Below are 12,342 nucleotides of genomic sequence, written 5' to 3'. Positions count from 1 at the left end.
TGTGCTGTATTCACCCCAGATGGGACTCGAACCCACAATCCCTGGCTTAGGAGGCCAGTGCCTTATCCATTAGGCCACTGGGGCTTGAAAACAGATGCTAACTTGCCCTTTTATATCTCAATCTTATTCAGGAGGCCTTTACAATGCACACAAAGAGTCTTCTAGATGACTGAATATTATGAGAGGTCAAATTGGCCTCAGCTTTTCACGACCAGCTTGTTGCTTTTGACGTTTTTTAGGGTCTCAGGAGTGTTTAGAAGTTAAAAGGTCATAGCAGAGGATGGTTTAGATCCATCGACCTCTGGGTTATGGGCCCAGCACGCTTCCGCTGCGCCACTCTGCTGTAATAGACCTTGACCGGACTTGAAACCAGATGCTAACTTGACCTTTTATATCTCAATCTTATTCAGGAGGCCTTTACAATGCACACAAAGAGTCTTCTAGATGACTGAATATTATGAGAGGTCAAATTGGCCTCAGCTTTTCACGACCAGCTTGTTGCTTTTGACGTTTTTTAGGGTCTCAGGAGTGTTTAGAAGTTAAAAGGTCATAGCAGAGGATGGTTTCGATCCATCGACCTCTGGGTTATGGGCCCAGCATGCTTCCGCTGCGCCACTCTGCTGTAGTGCACCTTGACCGGACTCGAAACCACAATCTCTGGCTTAGGAGGCCAGTGCCTCAGGGCTGTATAGATGTTAACATTTTGTGCGTATTGTAAAGGCCTCCTGAATAAGATTGAGAGTTAAAATGCCTTAGCAGAGGATGGTATCGATCCATCGACCTCTGGGTTATGGGCCCAGCACGCTTCCGCTGCGCCACTCTGCTGTAATCAACCTTGACCGGACTTGAAACCACAATCTCTGGCTTTGGAGGCCAGTGCCTCAGGAGTGTCTAGAAGTTAACTCTTTTTGTATATTGTAAAGGCCTCCTGAATAAGATTGAGATTTAAAATGCCTTAGCAGAGGATGGTTTCGATCCATCGACCTCTGGGTTATGGGCCCAGCACGCTTCCGCTGCGCCACTCTGCTGTATTCAGGAGGCCTTTACAATGCACACAAAGAGTCTTCTAGATGACTGAATATTATGAGAGGTCAAATTGGCCTCAGCTTTTCACGACCAGCTTGTTGCTTTTGACGTTTTTTAGGGTCTCAGGAGTGTTTAGAAGTTAAAAGGTCATAGCAGAGGATGGTTTCGATCCATCGACCTCTGGGTTATGGGCCCAGCACGCTTCCGCTGCGCCACTCTGCTGTAATCAACCTTGACCGGACTTGAAACCACAATCTCTGGCTTTGGAGGCCAGTGCCTCAGGAGTGTCTAGAAGTTAACTCTTTTTGTATATTGTAAAGGCCTCCTGAATAAGATTGAGATTTAAAATGCCTTAGCAGAGGATGGTTTCGATCCATCGACCTCTGGGTTATGGGCCCAGCACGCTTCCGCTGCGCCACTCTGCTGTAATCAACCTTGACCGGACTTGAAACCACAATCTCTGGCTTAGGAGGCCAGTGCCTCAGGAGTGTCTAGAAGTTAACTCTTTGTGTGTATTGTAAAGGCATCCTGAGTTTCAAAAAGGATTAGCAGAGGATCATTTCGATCCTTCAACCTCTGGGTTAAACACGCTTCCGCTGCTCCACTCTGCTGCATTCACACCAGATGGGACTCAATCCCACAATCCCTGGCTTAAGAGGCCAGTGCCTTATCCATTAGGCCACTGGGGCTTGAAAACAGATGCTAACTTGCCCTTTTACATCTCAATCTTATTCAGGAGGCCTTTACAATGCACACAAAGAGTCTTCTAGATGACTGAATATTATTAGAGGTCAAATTGGCCTCAGCTTTTCACGACCAGCTTGTGGCTTTTGTTCCTTTTTAGGGACTCAAGAGTGTTTAGAAGTTAAAAGGTCATAGCAGAGGATGGTTTCGATCCATCGACCTCTGGGTTATGGGCCCAGCACGCTTCCGCTGCGCCACTCTGCTGTAGTTCACCTTGACCGGACTCGAAACCACAATCTCTGGCTTAGGAGGCCAGTGCCTCAGGGCTGTATAGATGTTAACTTTTTGTGCGTATTGTAAAGGCCTCCTGAATAAGATTGAGATGTACAATGCCTTAGCAGAGGATGGTTTCGATCCATCGACCTCTGGGTTATGGGCCCAGCACGCTTCCGCTGCGCCACTCTGCTGTATTCACCCCAGATGGGACTCGAACCCACAATCCCTGGCTTAGGAGGCCAGTGCCTTATCCATTAGGCCACTGGGGCTTGAAAACAGATGCTAACTTGCACTTTTATATCTCAATCTTATTCAGGAAGCCTTTACAATGCACACAAAGAGTCTTCTAGATGACTGAATATTATTAGAGGTCAAATTGGCCTCAGCTTTTCACGACCAGCTTGTGGCTTTTCTTCCTTTTTAGGGACTCAAGAGTGTTTAGAAGTTAAAAGGTCATAGCAGAGGATGGTTTCGATCCATCGACCTCTGGGTTATGGGCCCAGCACGCTTCCGCTGCGCCACTCTGCTGTAGTGCACCTTGACCGGACTCGAAACCACAATCTCTTTCTTAGGAGGCCAGTGCCTCAGGGATGTATAGATGTTAACTTTTTGTGCGTATTGTAAAGGGGTCCTGAATAAGATTGAGATTTAAAATGTCTTAGCAGAGGATGGTTTCGATCCATCGACCTCTGGGTTATGGGCCCAGCACGCTTCCGCTGCGCCACTCTGCTGTAATCAACCTTGACGGGACTTGAAACCACAATCTCTGGCTTTGGAGGCCAGTGCCTCAGGAGTGTCTAGAAGTTAACTCTTTTTGTATATTGTAAAGGCCTCCTGAATAAGATTGAGATTTAAAATGCCTTAGCAGAGGATGGTTTCGATCCATCGACCTCTGGGTTATGGGCCCAGCACGCTTCCGCTGCGCCACTCTGCTGTAATCAACGTTGACTGGATTTGAAACCACAATCTCTGCCTTAGGAGGCCAGTGCCTCAGGAGTGTCTAGAAGTTAACTCTTTGTGTGTATTCTAAAGGCATCCTGAGTTTCAAAAAGGCTTAGCAGAGGATCGTTTTGATCCTTCAACCTCTGGGTTACACACGCTTCCGCTGCTCCACTCTGCTGTATTCACCCCAGATGGGACTCAATCCCACAATCCCTGGCTTAAGAGGCCAGTGCCTTATCCATTAGGCCACTTGGGCTTGAAAACAGATGCTAACTTGCCCTTTTATATCTCAATCTTATTCAGGAGGCCTTTAGAATGCACACAAAGAGTCTTCTAGATGACTGAATATTATTAGAGGTCAAATTGGCCTCAGCTTTTCACGACCAGCTTGTGGCTTTTGTTCCTTTTTAGGGACTCAAGAGTGTTTAGAAGTTAAAAGGTCATAGCAGAGGATGGTTTCGATCCATCGACCTCTGGGTTATGGGCCCAGCACGCTTCCGCTGCGCCACTCTGCTGTAGTGCACCTTGACCGGACTCGAAACCACAATCTCTGGCTTAGGAGGCCAGTGCCTCAGGGCTGTATAGATGTTAACTTTTTGTGCGTATTGTAAAGGCCTCCTGAATAAGATTGAGATGTAAAATGCCTTAGCAGAGGATGGTTTCGATCCATCGACCTCTGGGTTATGGGCCCAGCACGCTTCCGCTGCGCCACTCTGCTGTAATCAACCTTGACCGGACTTGAAACCACAATCTCTGGCTTAGGAGGCCAGTGCCTCAGGGGTGTATAGATGTTAACTTTTTGTGCGTATTGTAAAGGCCTCCTGAATAAGATTGAGATTTAAAATGCCTTAGCAGAGGATGGTTTCGATCCATCGACCTCTGGGTTATGGGCCCAGCACGCTTCCGCTGCGCCACTCTGCTGTAATCATCCTTGACCGGACTTGAAACCACAATCTCTGACTTAGGAGGCCAGTGCCTCAGGAGTGTCTAGAAGTTAACTCTTTTTGTATATTGTAAAGGCCTCCTGAATAAGATTGAGATTTAAAATGCCTTAGCAGAGGATGGTTTCGATCCATCGACCTCTGGGTTATTTTGACCAGCACGCTTCCGCTGCGCCACTCTGCTGTAATCAACCTTGACCGGACTTGAAACCACAATCTCTGGCTTAGGAGGCCAGTGCCTCAGGAGCGTCTAGAAGTTAACTTTTTTTGTGTATTGTAAAGGCATCCTGAGACTCAAAAAGGCTTAGCAGAGGATGGTTTCGATCCTTCGAGCTCTGGGCCCAGCACGCTTCCGCTGAGCCACTGTGCTGTATTCACCCCAGATGGGACTCGAACTCACAATCCCTGGCTTAGGAGGCCAGTGCCTTATCCATTAGGCCACTGGGCTTGAAAACAGACGCTAACTTGCCCTTTTATATCTCAATCTTATTCAGGAGGCCTTTACAATGCACACAAAGAGTCTTCTAGATGACTGACTATTATGAGAGGTCAAATTGGCCTCAGCTTTTCACGACTAGCTTGTTGCTTTTGACGTTTTTTAGGGTCTCAGGAGTGTTTAGAAGTTAAAAAGTCATAGCAGAGGATGGTTTCGATCCATCGACCTCTGGGTTATGGGCCCAGCACGCTTCCGCTGCGCCACTCTGCTGTAATCAACCTTGACCGGACTTGAAACCACAATCTCTGGCTTTGGAGGCCAGTGCCTCAGGAGTGTCTAGAAGTTAACTCTTTTTGTATATTGTAAAGGCCTCCTGAATAAGATTGAGATTTAAAATGCCTTAGCAGAGGATGGTTTCGATCCATCGACCTCTGGGTTATGGGCCCAGCACGCTTCCGCTGCGCCACTCTGCTGTAATCAACCTTGACCGGACTTGAAACCACAATCTCTGGCTTAGGAGGCCAGTGCCTCAGGAGTGTCTAGAAGTTAACTCTTTGTGTGTATTGTAAAGGCATCCTGAGTTTCAAAAAGGCTTAGCAGAGTATCGTTTCGATCCTTCAACCTCTGGGTTAAACACACTTCCGCTGCTCCACTCTGCTGCATTCACCCCAGATGGGACTCAATCCCACAATCCCTGGCTTAAGAGGCCAGTGCCTTATCCATTAGGCCACTGGGGCTTGAAAACAGATGCTAACTTGCCCTTTTACATCTCAATCTTATTCAGGAGGCCTTTACAATGCACACAAAGAGTCTTCTAGATGACTGAATATTATTAGAGGTCAAATTGGCCTCAGCTTTTCACGACCAGCTTGTGGCTTTTGTTCCTTTTTAGGGACTCAAGAGTGTTTAGAAGTTAAAAGGTCATAGCAGAGGATGGTTTCGATCCATCGACCTCTGGGTTATGGGCCCAGCACGCTTCCGCTGCGCCACTCTGCTGTAGTGCACCGTGACCGGACTCGAAACCACAATCTCTGGCTTAGGAGGCCAGTGCCTCAGGGCTGTATAGATGTTAACTTTTTGTGCGTATTGTAAAGGCCTCCTGAATAAGATTGAGATGTAAAATGCCTTAGCAGAGGATGGTTTCAATCCATCGACCTCTGGGTTATGGGCCCAGCACGCTTCCGCTGCGCCACTCTGCTGTAATCATCCTTGACCGGACTTGAAACCACAATCTCTGGCTTAGGAGGCCAGTGCCTCAGGAGTGTCTAGAAGTTAACTCTTTTTGTATATTGTAAAGGCCTCCTGAATAAGATTGAGATTTAAAATGCCTTAGCAGAGGATGGTTTCGATCCATCGACCTCTGGGTTATTTTGATCAGCACGCTTCCGCTGCGCCACTCTGCTGTAATCAACCTTGAACGGACTTGAAACCACAATCTCTGGCTTAGGAGGCCAGTGCCTCAGGAGTGTCTAGAAGTTAACTCTTTGTGTGTATTGTAAAGGCATCCTGAGTTTCAAAAAGGCTTAGCAGAGGATCGTTTCGATCCTTCAACCTGTGGGTTGAGCACGCTTCCGCTGCTCCACTCTGCTGTATTCACACCAGATGGGACTCGAACCCACAATCCCTGGCTTAGGAGGCCAGTGCCTTATCCATTAGGCCACTGGGGCTTGAAAACAGATGATAACTTGCCCTTTTATATCTCAATCTTATTCAGGAGGCCTTTACAATGCACACAAAGAGTCTTCTAGATGACTGAATATTATGAGAGGTCAAATTGGCCTCAGCTTTTCACGACCAGCTTGTGGCTTTTGACCCTTTTTAGGGACTCAAGAGTGTTTAGAAGTTAAAAGGTCATAGCAGAGGATGGTTTCGATCCATCGACCTCTGGGTTATGGGCCCAGCACGCTTCCGCTGCGCCACTCTGCTGTAGTGCACCTTGACCGGACTCGAATCCACAATCTCTGGCTTAGGAGGCCAGTGCCTCAGGGATGTATAGATGTTAACTTTTTGTGCGTATTGTAAAGGGGTCCTGAATAAGATTGAGATTTAAAATGCCTTAGCAGAGGATGGTTTCGATCCATCGACCTCTGGGTTATGGGCCCAGCACGCTTCCGCTGCGCCACTCTGCTGTAATCAACCTTGACCGGACTTGAAACCACAATCTCTGGCTTTGGAGGCCAGTGCCTCAGGAGTGTCTAGAAGTTAACTCTTTTTGTATATTGTAAAGGCCTCCTGAATAAGATTGAGATTTAAAATGCCTTAGCAGAGGATGGTTTCGATCCATCGACCTCTGGGTTATGGGCCCAGCACGCTTCCGCTGCGCCACTCTGCTGTAATCAACCTTGACCGGACTTGAAACCACAATCTCTGGCTTAGGAGGCGAGTGCCTCAGGAGTGTCTAGAAGTTAACTCTTTGTGTGTATTGTAAAGGCATCCTGAGTTTCAAAAAGGATTAGCAGAGGATCGTTTCGATCCTTCAACCTCTGGGTTACACACGCTTCCGCTGCTCCACTCTGCTGTATTCACCCCAGATGGGACTCAATCCCACAATCCCTGGCTTAAGAGGCCAGTGCCTTATCCATTAGGCCACTGGGGCTTGAAAACAGATGCTAACTTGCCCTTTTATATCTCAATCTTATTCAGGAGGCCTTTACAATGCACACAAAGAGTCTTCTAGATGACTGAATATTATGAGAGGTCAAATTGGCCACAGCTTCTCACGACCAGCTTGTTGCTTTTGACGTTTTTTAGGGTCTCAGGAGTGTTTAGAAGTTAAAAGGTCATAGCAGAGGATGGTTTCGATCCATCGACCTCTGGGTTATGGGCCCAGCACGCTTCCGCTGCGCCACTCTGCTGTAGTGCACCTTGACCGGACTCGAAACCACAATCTCTGGCTTAAGAGGCCAGTGCCTCAGGGTTGTATAGATGTTAACTTTTTGTGCGTATTGTAAAGGCCTCCTGAATAAGATTGAGATTTAAAATGTCTTAGCAGAGGATGGTTTCGATCCATCGACCTCTGGGTTATGGGCCCAGCACGCTTCCGCTGCGCCACTCTGCTGTAATCAACCTTGACCGGACTTGAAACCACAATCTCTGGCTTAGGAGGCCAGTGCCTCAGGGGTGTATAGATGTTAACTTTTTGTGCGTATTGTAAAGGCCTCCTGAATAAGATTGAGATTTAAAATGCCTTAGCAGAGGATGGTTTCGATCCATCGACCTCTGGGTTATGGGCCCAGCACGCTTCCGCTGCGCCACTCTGCTGTAATCATCATTGACCGGACTTGAAACCACAATCTCTGGCTTAGGCGGCCAGTGCCTCAGGAGTGTCTACAAGTTAACTCTTTTTGTATATTGTAAAGGCCTCCTGAATAAGATTGAGATTTAAAATGCCTTAGCAGAGGATGGTTTCGATCCATCGACATCTGGGTTATTTTGACCAGCACGCTTCCGCTGCGCCACTCTGCTGTAATCAACCTTGACCGGACTTGAAACCACAATCTCTGGCTTTGGAGGCCAGTGCCTCAGGAGTGTCTAGAAGTTAACTCTTTTTGTTTATTGTAAAGGCCTCCTGAATAAGATTGAGATGTAAAATGCCTTAGCAGAGGATGGTTTCGTTCCATCGACCTCTGGGTTATGGGCCCAGCACGCTTCCGCTGCGCCACTCTGCTGTAGTGCACCTTGACCGGACTCGAAACCACAATCTCTGGCTTAGGAGGCCAGTGCCTCAGGGTTGTATAGATGTTAACTTTTTGTGCGTGTTGTAAATGCCTCCTGAATAAGATTGAGATTTAAAATGTCTTAGCAGAGGATGGTTTCGATCCATCGACCTCTGGGTTATGGGCCCAGCACGCTTCCGCTGCGCCACTCTGCTGTAATCAACCTTTACTGCACTTGAAACCACAATCTCTGGCTTTGGAGGCAAGTGCCTCAGGAGTGTCTAGAAGTTAACTCTTTTTGTTTATTGTAAAGGCCTCCTAGGCCCAGCACGCTTCCGCTGCGCCACTCTGCTGTAATCAACCTTGACCGGACTTGAAACCACAATCTCTGGCTTAGGAGGCCAGTGCCTCAGGAGTGTCTAGAAGTTAACTCTTTGTGTGTATTGTAAAGGCATCCTGAGTTTCAAAAAGGCTTAGCAGAGTATCGTTTCGATCCTTCAACCTCTGGGTTACACACGCTTCCGCTGCTCCACTCTGCTGTATTCACCCCAGATGGGACTCAATCCCACAATCCCTGGCTTAAGAGGCCAGTGCCTTATCCATTAGGCCACTGTGGCTTGAAAACAGATGCTAACTTGCCCTTTTATATCTCAATCTTATTCAGGAGGCCTTTACAATGCACACAAAGAGTCTTCTAGATGACTGAATATTATTAGAGGTCAAATTGGCCTCAGCTTTTCACGACCAGCTTGTGGCTTTTGTTCCTTTTTAGGGACTCAAGAGTGTTTAGAAGTTAAAAGGTCATAGCAGAGGATGGTTTCGATCCATCGACCTCTGGGTTATGGGCCCAGCACGCTTCCGCTGCGCCACTCTGCTGTAGTGCACCGTGACCGGACTCGAAACCACAATCTCTGGCTTAGGAGGCCAGTGCCTCAGGGCTGTATAGATGTTAACTTTTTGTGCGTATTGTAAAGGCCTCCTGAATAAGATTGAGATGTAAAATGCCTTAGCAGAGGATGGTTTCAATCCATCGACCTCTGGGTTATGGGCCCAGCACGCTTCCGCTGCGCCACTCTGCTGTAATCATCCTTGACCGGACTTGAAACCACAATCTCTGGCTTAGGAGGCCAGTGCCTCAGGAGTGTCTAGAAGTTAACTCTTTTTGTATATTGTAAAGGCCTCCTGAATAAGATTGAGATTTAAAATGCCTTAGCAGAGGATGGTTTCGATCCATCGACCTCTGGGTTATTTTGATCAGCACGCTTCCGCTGCGCCACTCTGCTGTAATCAACCTTGAACGGACTTGAAACCACAATCTCTGGCTTAGGAGGCCAGTGCCTCAGGAGTGTCTAGAAGTTAACTCTTTGTGTGTATTGTAAAGGCATCCTGAGTTTCAAAAAGGCTTAGCAGAGGATCGTTTCGATCCTTCAACCTGTGGGTTGAGCACGCTTCCGCTGCTCCACTCTGCTGTATTCACACCAGATGGGACTCGAACCCACAATCCCTGGCTTAGGAGGCCAGTGCCTTATCCATTAGGCCACTGGGGCTTGAAAACAGATGATAACTTGCCCTTTTATATCTCAATCTTATTCAGGAGGCCTTTACAATGCACACAAAGAGTCTTCTAGATGACTGAATATTATGAGAGGTCAAATTGGCCTCAGCTTTTCACGACCAGCTTGTGGCTTTTGACCCTTTTTAGGGACTCAAGAGTGTTTAGAAGTTAAAAGGTCATAGCAGAGGATGGTTTCGATCCATCGACCTCTGGGTTATGGGCCCAGCACGCTTCCGCTGCGCCACTCTGCTGTAGTGCACCTTGACCGAACTCGAATCCACAATCTCTGGCTTAGGAGGCCAGTGCCTCAGGGAAGTATAGATGTTAACTTTTTGTGCGTATTGTAAAGGGGTCCTGAATAAGATTGAGATTTAAAATGCCTTAGCAGAGGATGGTTTCGATCCATCGACCTCTGGGTTATGGGCCCAGCACGCTTCCGCTGCGCCACTCTGCTGTAATCAACCTTGACCGGACTTGAAACCACAATCTCTGGCTTTGGAGGCCAGTGCCTCAGGAGTGTCTAGAAGTTAACTCTTTTTGTATATTGTAAAGGCCTCCTGAATAAGATTGAGATTTAAAATGCCTTAGCAGAGGATGGTTTCGATCCATCGACCTCTGGGTTATGGGCCCAGCACGCTTCCGCTGCGCCACTCTGCTGTAATCAACCTTGACCGGACTTGAAACCACAATCTCTGGCTTAGGAGGCCAGTGCCTCAGGAGTGTCTAGAAGTTAACTCTTTGTGTGTATTGTAAAGGCATCCTGAGTTTCAAAAAGGATTAGCAGAGGATCATTTCGATCCTTCAACCTCTGGGTTACACACGCTTCCGCTGCTCCACTCTGCTGTATTCACCCCAGATGGGACTCAATCCCACAATCCCTGGCTTAAGAGGCCAGTGCCTTATCCATTAGGCCACTGGGGCTTGAAAACAGATGCTAACTTGCCCTTTTATATCTCAATCTTATTCAGGAGGCCTTTACAATGCACACAAAGAGTCTTCTAGATGACTGAATATTATGAGAGGTCAAATTGGCCACAGCTTCTCACGACCAGCTTGTTGCTTTTGACGTTTTTTAGGGTCTCAGGAGTGTTTAGAAGTTAAAAGGTCATAGCAGAGGATGGTTTCGATCCATCGACCTCTGGGTTATGGGCCCAGCACGCTTCCGCTGCGCCACTCTGCTGTAGTGCACCTTGACCGGACTCGAAACCACAATCTCTGGCTTAAGAGGCCAGTGCCTCAGGGTTGTATAGATGTTAACTTTTTGTGCGTATTGTAAAGGCCTCCTGAATAAGATTGAGATTTAAAATGTCTTAGCAGAGGATGGTTTCGATCCATCGACCTCTGGGTTATGGGCCCAGCACGCTTCCGCTGCGCCACTCTGCTGTAATCAACCTTGACCGGACTTGAAACCACAATCTCTGGCTTAGGAGGCCAGTGCCTCAGGGGTGTATAGATGTTAACTTTTTGTGCGTATTGTAAAGGCCTCCTGAATAAGATTGAGATTTAAAATGCCTTAGCAGAGGATGGTTTCGATCCATCGACCTCTGGGTTATGGGCCCAGCACGCTTCCGCTGCGCCACTCTGCTGTAATCGTCATTGACCGGACTTGAAACCACAATCTCTGGCTTAGGCGGCCAGTGCCTCAGGAGTGTCTACAAGTTAACTCTTTTTGTATATTGTAAAGGCCTCCTGAATAAGATTGAGATTTAAAATGCCTTAGCAGAGGATGGTTTCGATCCATCGACATCTGGGTTATTTTGACCAGCACGCTTCCGCTGCGCCACTCTGCTGTAATCAACCTTGACCGGACTTGAAACCACAATCTCTGGCTTTGGAGGCCAGTGCCTCAGGAGTGTCTAGAAGTTAACTATTTTTGTTTATTGTAAAGGCCTCCTGAATAAGATTGAGATTTAAAATGCCTTAGCAGAGGATGGTTTCGATCCATCGACCTCTGGGTTATGGGCCCAGCACGCTTCCGCTGCGCCACTCTGCTGTAATCAACCTTGACCGGACTTGAAACCACAATCTCTGGCTTAGGAGGCCAGTGCCTCAGGAGTGTCTAGAAGTTAACTCTTTGTGTGTATTGTAAAGGCATCCTGAGTTTCAAAAAGGCTTAGCAGAGGATCGTTTCAATCCTTCAACCTCTGGGTTACACACGCTTCAGCTGCTCCACTCTGCTGTATTCTCCCCAGACGGGACTCAATCCCACAATCCCTGGCTTAAGAGGCCAGTGCCTTATCCATTAGGCCACTGGGGCTTGAAAACAGATGCTAACTTGCCCTTTTATATCTCACTCTTATTCAGGAGGCCTTTACAATGCACACAAAGAGTCTTCTAGATGACTGAATATTATTAGAGGTCAAATTGGCCTCAGCTTTTCACGACCAGCTTGTGGCTTTTGTTCCTTTTTAGGGACTCAAGAGTGTTTAGAAGTTAAAAGGTCATAGCAGAGGATGGTTTCGATCCATCGACCTCTGGGTTATGGGCCCAGCACGCTTCCGCTGCGCCACTCTGCTGTAGTGCACCTTGACTGGACTCGAAACCACAATCTCTTTCTTAGGAGGCCAGTGCCTCAGGGATGTATAGATGTTAACTTTTTGTGCGTATTGTAAAGGGCTCCTGAATAAGATTGAGATTTAAAATGCCTTAGCAGAGGATGGTTTCGATCCATCGACCTCTGGGTTATGGGCCCAGCACGCTTCCGCTGCGCCACTCTGCTGTAATCAACCTTGACCGGACTTGAAACCACAATCTCTGGCTTTGGAGGCCAGTGCCTCAGGAGTGTCTAGAAGTTAACTCTTTTTGTATATTGTAAAGGCCTCCTGA

The 12,342-nt window shown here is 47.6% G+C and overlaps 4 non-coding genes across 4 annotated transcripts; all 4 read right to left on the bottom strand.

Annotated features, from left to right (window-relative positions):
* Positions 1-11: 11 nt before the first annotated feature.
* On the bottom strand, positions 12-84 carry trnar-ccu (transfer RNA arginine (anticodon CCU)). Its single transcript has one exon. It is a non-coding gene; the product is annotated as a tRNA-Arg (tRNA).
* A 2,098-nt stretch (positions 85-2,182) lies between these two features.
* On the bottom strand, positions 2,183-2,255 carry trnar-ccu (transfer RNA arginine (anticodon CCU)). The gene has a single exon. It is a non-coding gene; the product is annotated as a tRNA-Arg (tRNA).
* Positions 2,256-5,899: 3,644 nt separating this feature from the next.
* Positions 5,900-5,972, bottom strand: trnar-ccu (transfer RNA arginine (anticodon CCU)). Its single transcript has one exon. It is a non-coding gene; the product is annotated as a tRNA-Arg (tRNA).
* A 3,463-nt stretch (positions 5,973-9,435) lies between these two features.
* On the bottom strand, positions 9,436-9,508 carry trnar-ccu (transfer RNA arginine (anticodon CCU)). The gene has a single exon. It is a non-coding gene; the product is annotated as a tRNA-Arg (tRNA).
* Positions 9,509-12,342: the final 2,834 nt, after the last annotated feature.

Source organism: Carassius gibelio, chromosome A9 (genome assembly GCF_023724105.1).
Source record: "Carassius gibelio isolate Cgi1373 ecotype wild population from Czech Republic chromosome A9, carGib1.2-hapl.c, whole genome shotgun sequence".
Taxonomy (NCBI): Eukaryota; Metazoa; Chordata; class Actinopteri; order Cypriniformes; family Cyprinidae; genus Carassius; species Carassius gibelio.
This window is presented reverse-complemented; position numbering and strand designations above follow the sequence as displayed.